This window comes from Mauremys mutica, chromosome 1 (genome assembly GCF_020497125.1).
Source record: "Mauremys mutica isolate MM-2020 ecotype Southern chromosome 1, ASM2049712v1, whole genome shotgun sequence".
NCBI lineage: Eukaryota > Metazoa > Chordata > Testudines > Geoemydidae > Mauremys > Mauremys mutica.
Window position 1 is genome coordinate 57,549,593 of NC_059072.1, and position 15,896 is coordinate 57,565,488.

Genomic DNA, 15,896 nt, shown 5'->3' on the forward strand with positions numbered 1-15,896 from the left:
CAGAATCTGGTGCTTACTTTGTAAATCTTTTGAACAAGAGACAAATCACTACATTTATTTGGGAATATAATATCCAAATGGAAGGCTCAGCCCCAGGGCTGGCTCCAGGCACCAGCACAGCAAGCAGGTGCTTGGGGCGGCCAATGGAAAGGGGTGGCACATCCGGCTCTTCGGCAGCGGGCCCCTCAGTCCCTCCTGCTGCCAAATTGCCGCTGAAGAATGAAGCGGCAGCAGTAGAGCTGCCACCAAAGTGCTGCCGATCGTGGCTTCTTCTTTTTTTCGCCGCTTGGGGCAGCAAAAACACTGGAGCTGGCCCTGCTCAGCCCTACAGTCTTTCTGTCTGCAAAACTCTCATTGACTTCAGTAAAATTTTTACTTGTACAAGAATTACAGGATTTGACCCAGAATTTTTACCTTTGAGTAAATAACTAAGGGCTGTAATCACAAAAGGATGTAGGCCCCTAACTGCAACTTTAGGTACCTTAGAATCAGGCTCCACTGGGATTCACAAAATCCCAGTAGCTAAATCCTGTGCACCTAAATTTGCTGGCACCTTAGGTGCTACAGTTTCTGACTCTGTGCATGCGTGCTGCTGCTCCCCTCTAGGACAGCCACACCTCAGAGGGATGCACAAACCGGGGGAAGATAGGTATTCCTCCAACTAACTCTCCAGCGGGGCCCAATCTCATAGGTGTGCTTAGAGCTCACCTACCAGACTGGGACCACATAGGTGAGCTCCCACAAAATGGGGAAGGAGGGGTAAAGGGGCTCCATTATAACTCCCTCTCTCCCCCCCGCCCCCAGGGGTTAGGGTACTTGCCTGCGATGTGGAAGATCCCTGCTTCAAGTCCCTCCTCTGTCTGAGGGGAAGAAGGGATTTCAATAGGAATCTGCCACCTCTCAGGAGAGTGCTCTAGCCACTGGGCTATAGGACATCCTCATGTTGTGCTCTGTGTCTCTGGGTACGTCCAGACTACCTGCTGTATCGGCGGGTAGCGATCGATTTTTTGGGGATCGATATATCGCGTCTCATCTAGACGTGATATATTGATCCCCGAACGCGCTTCTGTCGACTCTGGAACTCCACCGGAGCGAGCGGTGGTAGCGGAGTAGACACGGGGAGCCGTGGACATCGATCCCGCGCCGTGAGGACCCGAGGTAAATTGATCTAAGATACTTCGACTTCAGCTACACTATTCACATAGCTGAAGTTGCGTATCTTAGATCGATACCCCCCCCCATGTAGACCAGCCCTCTATTGTTGAAACTGTTCCACTGTGAATAAATGGCATAGGCTTCTAACTACAAGAGAGGGAAGTGCTTTGCTACAGACCTGCCTTAGGCACTGAACTCCCTGTGAGGGGCAGGGCTTCCCTCAATATCGCCCACTGGTTAGTTTAGGCAGGGAACTGCCTAGAGTGCTGGCTTTTGTGAATCCAATTCTGAGGTGCTTATAATTCCCATTCACTGTATAGGGAGCCTAGGCACTGAACCCAGGCTCTGCAATCGCTGAGATTTCTAGACACCTAAAAGTCAGCATTCCCACCCCTAAGTTCCTTCATGAATCTAGCTTTGGAACCAGTTCTTCCTTCAGATACTCCTAATACAACTCCACACAGCTGGAAACGGTTAAGAAAAGAGCTACATGATTTCGGATCTGGAAAACATGTCTCATAATGAGAGACTAAAGAAGCTCGATCTATTTAGTTTATGCAAAAGAGGGTTAAGAGGTGACTTGATCACAGTCTAAAAGTACCTATATGGAAGAGATTTCTGATAGTTGACAGTTTTTTATTCTAGCCGTAAAAAGGTACAACAAGATCCTCTTGCTAGATACTGAAGCTAAACAAATTCAATCAGAAATATGGTGCAATTTTATTTAAGAGGGGGGTAATTACTGATTGGAACAACTTACGTAGGGTTGTGGGGGGATTCTCCATCACTTGAAGTCTTTAAATCAAGACTGGATATTCTTCTAAGGGTTTGTCTTTACTACTGGAGTAAGCCAACCTATGTTACTCTACTCCAGCTACGTGAATAACATAGCTGGAGTTGACACAGCTGAGGTTAACTTACCCCGGTGTCTTCACTGTGCTGCGTCAACAGGAGACGCTCTCCAGTTGACTTACCTAACTCTTGTCAGGGAGTTGGAGTACCAGAGTCGACTGGAGAACACTCTGCCATCTATTTAGCAGGTCTTCACTAGACCCTCTAAATCGACACCCACTACATTGATTGCAGCAGCGTTGATCTCCCCAGTAGTGAAGACAAGCCCTATAAGATCTCAAACAGAAAATAGCTCAAACAGATGTTACAGCCTTGTTTCAGAAATTACTGGGGGAGGTTCTATGTTATGCAAGAGGTCAAGCTTGATTATTATAATGACTTTTTCTAGCCTTAAAACAAAACAAAATCTATGAACTTCCACTGAAGTAAAAGGAAGTGAATTGTTCATTTGTATATTAAGCAAGATTGTGGTCTCTGCTACTGATTCACATAGGAAACCCAAATTACTTCAGTAAAATTACATAGGTTCAAGTCAGCACTGAATTTGGCTGTTTGTCTCTTTTGAAAACAAAATATATTTTCAGTTACACAAATATAGTCTCACTGGATTTCAGTAGCGTAACAGAGCTGTCACTCTTCTTAGTTGGTAAGATTTAATTGAGTCGCTTTGGGGAGACTGTGTTAAGGATATTCAGATTTTGAGCGACCTTGTCTTTTCTGAGTAGAATTGAAGAGTAATAAAACAAATATCTAATATAGGATGCTGTAAATGAGATATTATATCTTACTAATTGTACTAAATCTGAACAAACAAACCCATTAAGTCATTGAAATTCAAGTATCTTGAACCATTAAAGTTTTTTTGTTTTTTTGTTGATGCTATTAAAAAAATGAATCCACCATTCCAAGATTTAAATAGGCCATCATTTTCGATAATCACTAAAACAATTGTATTAAACACTCCCAAAGTATAAAATGAAAAGATTACCATAGGATTACAGTGCCCAGGTCCTGCAATAAGGACAGATCGAGAAGGCGGTTAAATGAACATGTAGGTACAGCCGATAGAAGATTTGGCAGTGCTCATAAGGTTTCCTCCAAGCAGTAATTACACACACCACCAATCTAAAAATCTATTTATACCCTCTATTTACATACTGTAACTCATTTTATTGGTAATTGTTATTACCAATTACCTTCAACAGAGGGCAAAAGTTTGAAGCTGTCATCACAGACTGAAAATTGTATGCAAGAGTAAGTCTTAAATACAGTAGGAAACAAGACTAAAGTGAAAGAAAAATTCTGGAACTGCAGGGGTTTATGGTTTATTTTTTAAGATAGTCATTGTAATTTCCTTTAATGCCCCACCCCTTTGTCTATCACTGAAACACTGAAAGAGACAAAAGCACCTGATGGCAGGAAGTGAATTCTATTCAGTCTCTTAGAAATATGTTGTCTCTAGAACTGCAGATTGGAAGTGCACAGCTGAGCACTGTGAAATATACAAGTAGGGACAAAATGTAAGAAATTACATTCCCTTAGCATTTCCTTTATTGGGTTTGATATTTTTAATGCAGCAAGCTCCAATATAATTAGATGTGTTTGTGGGAACTACTTGTAACTGATGAATAGTTTGGTTTTGTATTTATTTTCTATCTGATTTTATTCATAAGAGGACAGGAACTCTCATTGATACCTAATGTGGATAGTTTAAAATACACAATTTTCTGTAAATCAGCACCCGTGGTAGGGCTGTCACCACCCAACATCACCCCTTGTGGCCTGGGGGTCACCCTAAAGACATTCTGCCTCTTTTCCCCTCTGAGTTCCCTCAAAACAATCTAGTCATACCCAAGGTCTTTGAAACAACATTCCCCTTTTCTTGTGGTTTAATTTATTCCAGGTCAATCAGCTCCCATAAAGGTGCCTTCCTGTTTATCCCTCAGGTTTAAAGTCTTAGCCCTCCTTCCTAGGTCTGAGGCTTTAAATCCTGCTCTCCACAGACTAACTCATCCCTCAAGTTTAGGGCTTGCATGGCCCTCCTTCCTATGTGGTAGTTTATTTCTTTCCTTCAGCAGCTCCTTTTTCAACAACCCCCTATGCTCCCTCATGCCTCTCTCTTTTATATCCCTTGGCCTGGCCTGAGTTAGTCACATGACCAAAATAATTTCTTCCACTAGGGGCGGTGATAGAAGCTTGTTTCAGGTGAATTGGAGTCCATCTGCCCTTAAATGTCCAGCCACCTTATGACAGTGCCTAACTGTTTCAATGATGATTTTATTTTACAGCAACTAATGACCAATATCCAGACAATTATATTGAAAAGACAATGCTTTATTAAACATTAAATGACACACTTCAGCTGGTTTTAAAGTGAATTATTTCCATTTTTCTTTATAAAAATGTAAAGCAGAGGGAACACAAAGACCCATAATTTCAAAGGTATTTAGGTGCCTAAATCCCCAGTCCTGCAATGAGTTCCATGTAGGGGGACTCTATTAACTTCAATATTGCTCCGTGCAAGTGGGTTGATCTTTACATACAGGGCTCACTGAAGAAGCTATTCCTCTGTGGTGGTGAGGGTAATATAAAAACCTACACACAGAAACTGAGAACCTAAGTATCCTGCATAGACAAACTTTCCATTTTGGTGGAGAGTTCCATTGTGCTTGAGAAGGGGAGTTACTGACCACATTCCTTATTCTAGAGATTCTGGAGATCTTGTAAATAACCTGGGCTTAGGCTATTCAGTGTCTTGACGATAAAGACTGAGATGGTGAACTTAATTCTATATTCTTGATGTAATTAATCTCAATATTATATGAAAAGCCAGTGTAGTGAGCTACAGGCAGGTCTGATGTCCTCATGGTAGCCCATGTTACTGAGGAGATGTACTGCCACATTCTGTACTATTTAGACTTTATGGGTTGCTGGCTCAGAACCCAGCTATATTGCATTGTCATCCAGACAGGAGGTGACAGACATGTATAGTTGCGGCTAGTTCATTACCTGCCAGGATGGGGTGAAGTCTCTTTGCCAACTGGAGATGTAGAAAACATTACTCCTATATATTGCTCTATATATTGAGTTTAGTATCAGCAAGGAATACAAGAGCACTCAAACTAAAGACTAAATTTGGTCAATTGTGCATGTGTGCCTTCAACCAAAGGAAGCTGCATAGTGGCTTCAAACTCTCAGAGTGCTTTCTTTTTACATACCAGCATCACCTCTGTCTTGCTTCGGCTCAGCAACAACAAGCTGTTCTTCATCCATGAACTGATCTTATTCAAGCACTGGGCCATCTTGGTGGTAGTGGTATAGTATGTGGAGTTCTGTATCATCTGTGTATGGCTAGCACTTGTTTCAATGTCATCTACATGTAGCACTAGGTGAACTGGTCAGATGTTAACCAGGTTCAGAGAGAGAATTGATCCTTGTGAGGCTCCACAAGTCTAGAGGTGGAAGTGCAGTTTCCCCCATCACTATTCTTGGGGTGCATCCCTCCATGAAGGACTTAAGCCATTTTAACATATTCCCTTGAACCCCTGCAACCTCTCTCAGGAAAGATAGTATCTCATGGTCAACAGTGCTGAATGTTGACAAGAGGTCCAGGAAGAATGGCTGAGGATGGATGTCTGCCCTCCATCTATTGACAGCAGGACACCATCCATCAGTGCCACCAAAGCCATTTTCATACCATGTCCAGGCCTGAAGTCATATCATGTTGGGTCTAGGATATTGCTTTGGTTAGATGACTGTGTAGTTGGACTTTGGCTAGCTTCTCTATGAACTTGCTAAGGAACAGAAGGCTGATGCTGGGCAGTAGTGAGCTAGATTCCATCTTCCTAGGGTGGGTTTCTTCAGTGTTGGCTAGATATTGCATGTTTGAAGGGGGAAGGGAAGATTCCTTTCCCAAATGAGGCATTCACTGTTTCAGTCATGAGTGGCACCAGTTGCTCATGACTCTCTCATCAACCAGGAAGGGTAGCAGTCAGATTCAGAGGTCGAGTTTCCTTCAGAGTGTCCAGTGCTCCTTGAAGAATGAATGCACTGAACTCTGGGAATGCAGGTGGATTGTTTACTGGCTGGCGAAGACATAATGGATCCAAGCTTGCTGAGAAGCCTCCCCAAATTCATGTATATTTTTCTGTTCAGTGGGATGACAGTTCTTTACTGCACTTGATGCTGGATTCTGCTGTGGAAGGCAAGCAGTCAGGGATAGTTAGCCACTTTACAACTCTTGTTAGTTCTTTAGGGAGGGACTTGGCAGCCTCTGTAGTTTTATATCGTTGGCACTCACGTTTCGGTCCCTCTTTCTACATCTGGTGAGGGTCAGGAACCCAAGGAATTCTGTTGGGATGATAGAGAGAGAAGAGCCATTTGGGAGCCAATGTGCTATGGTAACGATTCAGCAGATCCTCAATTCTGTCTTTTACATGAAGTGCTGCTGTACTTTAGCGTGCTTTGGAATTTGATGGTTCATGGCAGAGTTAGGAACGCTGGCTTTTCTTGTAAGATGAGATCTGGGAGAACTCTGACTAATACCTGAATGAGGTGTCCAAGATAGTGTCTGGGTTTAGATATCCTCTGTATTAACATGTAATCCAAAGACCACGTCCAGGATGTGAATGTCTGGGTGGGTGGGACAGAAGATGACCTGTGAAAGTCCTACAGGGACAAGTGAGGAGAATCTAAATATTTTGGACAAAATTCTGATCTCATTTATACCAGTGTAAATCCCAATTAAATCCATTGGTTTTAGTGGAGCTTCACCCAATTTACACTGCTGTAACTAAGGGTCTGATCTAAAGTCCAGTGAAGAAAATGGGAGCTGGTTCTGAGAGTAGAATCTGTCCCACTGATGGCTTCTTGCTTATCTCCTAGCTTAGAAGTGTTGTCAACCATTAATACCTTGTGGAAATCCAGGTCCTATGAAGTCAACAGCAAAAGCTACTTTGACTTCAGTGGAGTCAGGATTTCAACTGTGGCATATGTAACATGTTCAGACTTCCAACTATGTAAGTATTGATATGGCTTCATAAACATTATCTGAGCCCTTTGCAACCTTACCAGTTTATCTCAAGAACTGCCTCACTAGAGCAGACCAAGTGTTGATCTAGATTGGTATCCTTTAGCTATGGCCAATTACAGATGCTTTCCCATGGTATTTGTAGCATTCATGAATTTAGGATGTGGAATACCACAAATACTGAAAATCCTGCTGCAATAATAATCAAGGTTTTTATGACAATCATGGTACATTAAGTATTACTGTATTCTTTGAAGGTGCACTGTACAACAATTAACTGAAAATTAGTTACAGGGATGCAGGCAATGGACATGAGTTAATGAACAGTCTGGTAGTAAAACTAATAGGATATTATTTGGGGAATCATCACATGCTGCTCCAAAGTCATGTTGTACCAGTCTGCCAACACAAGGGCGGTAACCCTTGTAAAGTCGAGATATTTGGCCTATAGTTTTCTGTAGGACCTACAGATGCTAACGGACACCAATATAATGCCTTCACTATTCCAATTTGTATAACAAAATGTATGCAGTAGTCACCTTGGTGCAGAGTCCCAATGTAGGGCTTCAGTGGTTAGAAAGGCCTTCTGTGCCAGCGTGAATTTCACTCCCACTGAGTTTATATTAAATGGCTAGCATGCGGTTTTCAGATAGTCATAGCTTTGTCAAATCAGAGCTAATTTCCTCCAAATGAGGGCTATGATGGAGAAGAATGGGGTAGTGGCCAGAGCATGGGACTTGGCCTCAGGAGACATGGGTGCAATGCCTAACTCAGCTACAGACTTCCTGTGTGACCTACGCATGTCACTTAATTAGGCTTGGCGGAATTCAGTTTTATTTTTGTATAATTTTTTTTTTTTACAATGTCAATGTTTATTTTTATTTAAATTTTCAAAATGGCAAAAAGTTATGGGGTTTAAGATTTTTTTAATCCATTTAAATTTTAACAATTGCAGAAAATTATGGAGGATCAGACAATTAATTGCAAAAGACATTGAGATTAAAAAAGTTGAAGCTTTATAACCATTAACACACAAAATTTGTCAACATCACATGTTGAAGTATACAAAGTAAATATTCTTAAATCAAACTAAGCTCTCAAGCAGTATTTTTCTTAACTTGCCTATCTGTAAATTTTGATAATCAGTAGAAATAGTGTTTCATTGGTTTGTGCGTGTATGGTGAAATTGACTTTTACCAGCATTTGCCAAAAACCCTAATCCTGCCAAGTTTACACTTAATTTATCCTGGCTTCAGTACACCCATCTCTAAAATGGGGATAATATTTCCTTACCTCACAGGAGTAACGTGAGGTGTTCAGTTACAGTAGTGATAAGGGCCATCTAAGTACCTAGACAGATATACTGCTACTCCTCAGATAAGATTTCTGGGACAGCATTTTTCAAACCTTGGCTGTTGCAAACTCATGTTTGTTTTGTTTTTTTAAATGGGGAAAAGTGCATTTTCCGCTCTCTTCTTGAAACTGTCTGAAAGGATTTTGCTTAAATTTTTAAGCAGAAATCAAACATCAATAATTTCAGTCCAAACATGGGATTTAAAAAGCATTTGAGCAGCTGCGATCAGGGAATTAGAACAAATCATTTTGCAGCTCTAAATAAAGTATCTGATAAATAAATGCTCCAGTGTTCATATGACCTTTCCCACACTGGACTCACATGGCAGAGTTTGCAAAAAGAAAAAGAAAAATGTAACCATGTAATCTTTTGCGGGGGCGGAGGGGTGGAGTGGAGAAATGGGCCTTGTCCTGCAACCTCTTACTCACATCAGCAATAGCCCGACATTCTTCCACTGGTTCTACCTAGTTCCATTGCATTGCTTCTTCTTTTGCCAGGAACGTTAACAGATTTGTTTTGCTTGAATTACAAAAAAGAAAATTGAAAGCAGTCCTGCTCAGAGTTAGGAAAAGGATATTTTTAAACACTTCATCCTCATCACAGTATCTGACTTTTGTATGTTGGCCCAAGGTTTACAAAACCAGATTTGATTTAACAGATTTCCTGTTGTTATCTATTTGACAAAGGGATTGCAGCTGGGTGGTGCTGTTGCTTTATTTCCCCCGGCCCCTCTTGGTTTGCTTTTTAATAACTATTTCACAAAAGTAACATAACCAGCCTGCTGGGATTTTGATTCATTGCTAAGAGTATCTATAGAAATATTTGCACCCACAGGTGTAAAAATTAAGAAATAAATACCCGTACATTTTCAAAGAATCTTGTAGGATTTAAGTTACACTCTCCCATTGTCTTTAATATAAGTGTAATTCAAATGTAATGTGTGAAACTGAATGTACAGGACTTAATGACTGAGTGAAGCTTAAAGATTCTGTTTTTACAGAAAGGGATACATTAGAGAAATGTTTTGACATTGTGACTCAAGCCACCTCCCCTCTTGCCTCCTTAGCTTGATAGCCCAAGCAGCAACCTCAATTCAATATCTACACAGCTATTTTTAGCGTGCTAGCATGAACCCAGCTAACAGGTTTGTGGACCTGGGCTGGGAGGCTGCTCACAGATGCAATGTACTCATATCCTCTGAGGGAGCAGAAGAGGCCTCTGACACAAATGGCCTCTGTTTTTGCCAGGTTGCTCAAATTAAAAGTTTACCAGAAAGGCTAGCAGACTACAAGCATCTTAAGCATCATAATATCATGGGCAGACTGTCCTATCTGCTCTGCAAAGCAAAGGATGAATGTAAGCTGCAACAGGCTGTACTCTGAGAAACTTCATACTCAGATGCAGAAAAGAAGGTTCTGGTTCAAAGTGGTCTCCTTCTTGCCACTCTTGCCACCAGGTTGCTTTGACCCAACCCACAATATCCATCTCCGCTAACCTGTTTCCCTTCATCCTCACTACCACTAGCTCTTATGCCTTAAGTGCAGCCCTTTCCCCTTCTCCATCCCCACCATCACTCAGCCAGATCTCTTTCAGCTTTCACTCCTTTCTGTCCTCCCCATGGCCCAGTATTCCTCTGTTGTAATCACTGGGCCTACAAATTTGCTCTAATTGTGAGATTAATTGGGAAATGTATGTGTAAGTTCATAAGATGTCATAATAACCTATAACAGCAATTCTCAAACTGTGGGTCACAACCTCATTTTAATGGGGTCACCAGGCCAGCATCAGACTTGCTGGGACCCAGGGCTGAAGCCTGAGCTCCACCCTCACCCGGGACAGCGGGGCTCAGGCTGTAGTCCTCTCTCGACCCACCCGGAGCGGCAGGGCTCTGACTCCGGCTCCGGCCCACCTCCTGGGGTACAGATCCATTTACGCATGAATCCGCTTAACGCACGGTAACGCCATGCCTCCCAGTGCTACCTACTTAACACACGAGACTTGTTAGCACGCGGTACAGGAACTTGCTATGTAGCGCTACAGATTTGCTTATTAATCACTGACATAGAAATCGACAGGAAGTGCGGAGCGGAAACATGTTCTACGTCTTTACCGCCGACAGGGGGGAAGGAGCAGCAAAGTTAAAATGCTGCCATGGCAGCACTTTAAGGACGGTCCTTTGTTGCGGCAGCACTTTAAGGATCCTCAAAGCACTGCCACAGCAAAGGACTGTCCTTAAAGCGGTGCCATGGCAGCGCTGTAATGTTGCTGTTGCTGCCCCTTTCTCCCTCCACTCTCCCCCCGATCAGCAGCCCTGCCAATAGGGACCCTACCAGCAGAGCCGCCAACAGAGGAGGCAAAAAGGGCAGCGCTTTAAGGATGGTCCTTTGCTGCGGCAGCACTGGGCCACCAACGGGGGAGGGGGCGCAGCAACGTTAAAGCGCTGCCACAGCAAGGGACCCTGCAGTGCTTTAAGATCCCTGCCCCTTTTGCCCTCCCTCGGCTGCCAACAGGAAGGGGGTAAAGGGAGCAGCTGCCCCAGGGCCAGCTATTTAAAAGGGTCCAGGACTCCAGACGCCGCTCCGCAGCTGCAGCATCCGGAGCCCTGGGCCCTTTAAATCGCCACAGGAACCCCGGCGGCGTGGATCAGGCGGCCTGAAAGGGCTGGCTGGGGGATGCTGACCCCTAGCCCCACCCCTTTCACTCCAGGCCCCACCCCTTCCAGGGGGCAGAGCTGCCCCCGCTCCGTATCGGTAAATGTCCTGAGTTACTTTCACCCCTGTGTAGTAATAATCTTTTTATTAGATTAGTATCAGAGGGGTAGCCGCTGGAACAGGGCCTCATCCTCCCTGATTTATCTAACCTCGTTATCTCTAGCTTGCTTCTTGCTTGCTTATATATACACACCTGCCCCTGGACATTTCCACTGCTTGCATCCGAAGAAGTGGGTATTCACCCACGAAAGCTCATGCTGCAAAACGTCTGTTAGTCTATAAGGTGCCACAGGATTCTTTGCTGCTTTATTAGATTACACATTTGAATTTATATTCTTGCAAAGCGCTGTTAACAGATAGCCTTGCAGTATTTGAGATCCTGTGAATACATATGTAATCCTAGATAATTATACATGTATATATAGATACCTTAAAATATTTCGGCATGGCCCGCTTAACCTGTGGTCTGTTAACATGTGGTCGTGACAGCTTGACTCCCGACATCCGCGCGTAAACGGGTCTGTACTGTAGTAACTTCGTTGTCAGAAATGGGTCAAGGTGCAATGAAATTGAGAGCACCGACCTATAATAAATATTGATAGGAAAAATACAAAAAGGAGACAGAAAGACTGAATTAGTCTAAACAAAAGAGTCTATTGATATGATCTAGCACTATGTTAAACTCATGCTTGGTAAAAACAGAAGATGTTGAAGTGGAAATTAATTAACCAAGTTTGCTGTGTCAGATATTAGGCCTAACCAGTAGACAAAATAGTGGGAGGGGGGGCAGCTATTCCATCCATCATTCCCTTTGGGAGTCTGTGACAGGGGACACTCACCTCATGTGAGCACCTTCTGTTGGCCAGGTGCAAAGGGCCAACAAGGACTATAATTGTGCCCTTATCTGTATTTTCTGCCTGCCTCTAGGCTCAGTTCTCAGCCCCTTCTGGGCTAGCTTTAAGTCTGTCTCTGCCCTGTTATAGAGCTGTGCCACCAGAGCTTTCTCCCTGGAGACTCTTGACCTTTAGCAGTTCTGTGGTGTCTCAACTCTGCAGCCAGGTCACTCCTTAACTTCAGTCCCCTACCATGGGGTAACAAAGTTCAACAAATGGTTGGCCCTCTTGGAGGGTCTTCAGTCCCATCCTACAGCCCTGTGCTTGGGCTTCTAAATGAAACTTGTCCCCTTCTCTGGGCTTAGGCCACTTCCTCAATGGCTGAGGGGGGAAACCAGGTCCAAACCCAGGCACCCTATAAATAGTAGCCACATGCTGCTTCCTGTAATGGTTGCTGCTACTATTCCCTGGGCCACTTACCTCAGAGCCCCTTCTTCTTCCTGGGTCTCTGTCTGTTCCCAGTTTGAGCAGGGCATCCCCCAGGTCTCCTTGCCTGGAGAGTTTCTCAGTCTCTGTCCTGATTTCACAGGGTCTTCACTCAGGCCTCTTTGCCTGGAGAGCTTTTAACAGCCTCCACCCCCTTTTTAATCAGCATTCTCTCTCCCAGGCCTCTGCACCTGGATATCTTCCCAGCCCCATCGCTGCTTAAGCAGGGCTTCACCCATCTCTTTACCTGTGGTGTTCTACAGTCTTTTAGTCCTTCACACTTTTGGTCCCAACCAGCCACTGAGCTGCTCAGTCCTGCAGCAACTTTTAACTGGGCCTGGTGCACTCTGATTGGCTGCTTCCCTGCAGCCTCTCTAGGCCAGCCTGGGGGACCTATCTTCACTGCTTCTTTTCTGGGATGAGGTAGGACCAGGAGACCTCCAGCAGGGGGTCTCAGAGGGCCTGGTATACCCTGTTACACGCAAGGAAAGAGCTCATCTGAATGAGTGGAAGGACGTGGTATCAAATTACAGGAAAGAGGCCAGTGAACGTGAGGACAGGAGAGACACCCGAGATGAGAGGTGGCGGCAGGAAGACCGGCAGGAAAATCAGCGGTGGCGGGATGCAACTCTGGGGCTGCTGCGTGATCAAACTGACATGCTCCGGCGTCTGGTGGAGCTTCAGGAACGGCAGCAGGATCACAGAGTGCCGCTGCAGCCCCTGTATAACCACCCTCAACCCTCACCATGTTCCACATCCTCCTCACCCAGACGTGTAAGAACGCGTGGGGGGAGGCTCCGTGCACCCGCCCACTCCACCCCCGTGGACAGCCCAACCAGAAGGCTGTCATTACTGTGAAATTTTTTTACTGCCCTTCTCCATCCCTCCTATCCTCCTCCCAAACCACACCCTTACTTCTCTCCCTCTTTTTATAATGAATTAATAAATAAATCATGATTTTTTAAATATAGTACCTTTATTTGCATAAGTAAGCTGTACTCGAAGGGGGAGGGTGAGTTGCTTACAGGGAATGAGTCAATCAAGGGGGGTGGGTGTTCATCAACAAACACAGCAGTCACACTGTACCCTGGCCATTGATGAAGCTTGTTTTCAAAGCTTCTCTGATGCGCACCGCTTCCAGGTGTGCTCTTCTAATCTCTCTGGTGTCTGGCTGCGCATAATCAGTGGACAGGTGATTTGCCTCAGCCTCCCACCCCGCCATAAAGGTCTCATCCTTACTCTCACAGAGATTGTGGAGAATACAGCAAGCAGCAATAACATAGGGGACATTGGTTTGGCTGAGGTCTGAGCGAGTCAGTAATGTGCGCCAGCGCGCCTTTAAACGGCCAAATGCACATTCCACCACCATTCTGCATTTGCTCAGCCTGTAATTGAACAGATCCTGACCACTGTCCAGGCTGCCTGTGTATGGCTTCAAGAGGTAGGCTGGGTCCCCCAGGATAACGACAGGCATTTCAACATCCCCAACTGTTAATTTCTGGTCTGGGAAGTAATTCCCTTGCTGCAGCCGTTTAAACAGAGTAGTGCTTCTGAATACGCGAGCGTCATGAACCCTCCCTGGCCATCCCACGTGGATGTTGGTGAAACGTCCCTTGTGATCTACCAGTGCTTGCAGCACCATGGAAAAGTACCCCTTGCGGTTTATGTACTGGCTGCCCTGGTGCTCTGGTGCCAAGATAGGGATATGGGTTCCATCTATCGCCCCACCACAGTTAGGGAATCCCATTGCAGCAAAGCCATCCAATATGACCTGCACATGTCCCAGAGTCACTATCTTTGGTAGCAGCAGCTCAGTGATTGCTTTGGCTACTTGCATCACAGCAGCCCCCACAGTAGATTTGCCCACTCCAAATTGATTCTCAACTGTCCAGTAGCTGTCTGGCGTTGCAAGTTTCCACAGGGCTATCGCCACTCGCTTGTGAACTATGAGGGCTCTCATCTTGGTATTCTTGCGGTTCAGGGCAGGGGAAAAGAAGTCACAAATTTCCACGAAAGTGGCCCTATGCATACGAAAATTTTGCAGCCACTGGAAATCATCCCACACCTGCAACAGAATGCAGTTCCACCAGTCTGTGCTTGTTTCCTGGGCCCAGAATCGGCATTCATGGGTGGCAAGTTTGTAGAAATTTTGATGGTGCCCAGAACCTGCCCCCCAACTCCGCCCCCACCTGCCTAAGGCTCTGGGAGGGGGCTCGACGGGGGAGGTCTGGGGTGCAGATCCTGGGCTGGGGATTAGGGTGCAGGAGAGGTGCAGGGTGCAGGCTTTGGGATGGAGTTTGGGTGCTGGGTGCAGGCTCTGGGCTGGGGCAGGGGGTGGGTGTGCAGGAGGGGGTGAAGGGTGCAGGCTTTGGGACGGAGTTTGGGGTTGGGAAGGGGTGTGTGGGAAGGGGGAGGGGGTGCACCTTCTGGGGAGGGAGTTTGGGGATAGGAGGGAGTACAGGGGTGAGGGCTGTGGGGCTGAGGATGAGGGATTCATGATGCAGGAGGGGGCTCAGGGCTGGGGCAGAGGATTAGGGTGCAGAGGGATGAGGGTTGGGGCTGAGGATGAGGGGTTCATGCTGCGGGGGGGCTCAGGGCTGGGGCTGAGGATTAGGGTGCGGGGGGATGAGGGTTGGGGCTGAGGATGAGGGGTTCATGCTGCGGGGGGGCTCAGGGCTGGGGCTGAGGTTTAGGGTGCGGGGGGATGAGGGCTCTGGCTGGGGCTGAGGATTAGGGTGCAGGGGGATGAGGGGTTCATGATGCGGGGGCGCTCAGGGCTGGGGCTGAGGATTAGGGTGCGGGGGGATGAGGGCTCTGGTTGGAGATGAGGATTAGGGTGCGGGGGGATGAGGGCTCTGGCTGGGGATGAGGGTTTGGGGCGTTGGGGAGGCTCAGGACGAGGGCGGAAGGACAGAGTAAGGTCAGCCTGCCTTGCTATTAGTGGTGGGCAGGCACTAGGACCCTGGGGCAGCAGACAGCCGTTCTGCCGAGCCCATCTCTGACAGCTCCAGCAGGCAGGGGAGAGGCGCGGCTGCTTTTTGTCAGGCAGGGACATGCGGGGTGGCAGGCGGGGGCTGGGACCTGCTCCTGGCAGGGACGCGGCGCAGCGGGGGGGAGACCCGTGGGGGTCAGGGCCGATCCAGGCAGGGCCAGGGGAGAGACCCAGCTCCAAATATTGCTGGAGCAGGGCACCCGGCCCTGAATATTCCTGGAGCCCGGGCACCGCAGGTGTATATAACCTGCTGCCTATGTCGGCGTTCCATGGCTAGAACCTGCCCCATTAACACCATGATCGCCAAAGCGCCGGGGCCCGCGATTTGAGAGAATTCTGTGTCCATGTCCTCATCACTCTCGTCACCGCGCTGCCGCCTCCTCCTCGCCTGGTTTTGCAGGTTATGGTTCAGCATAAACTGCACGATAATGCGCAAGGTGTTTACAACGTTCATGACTGCTGCGTTGAGCTGAGCGGGCTCCAT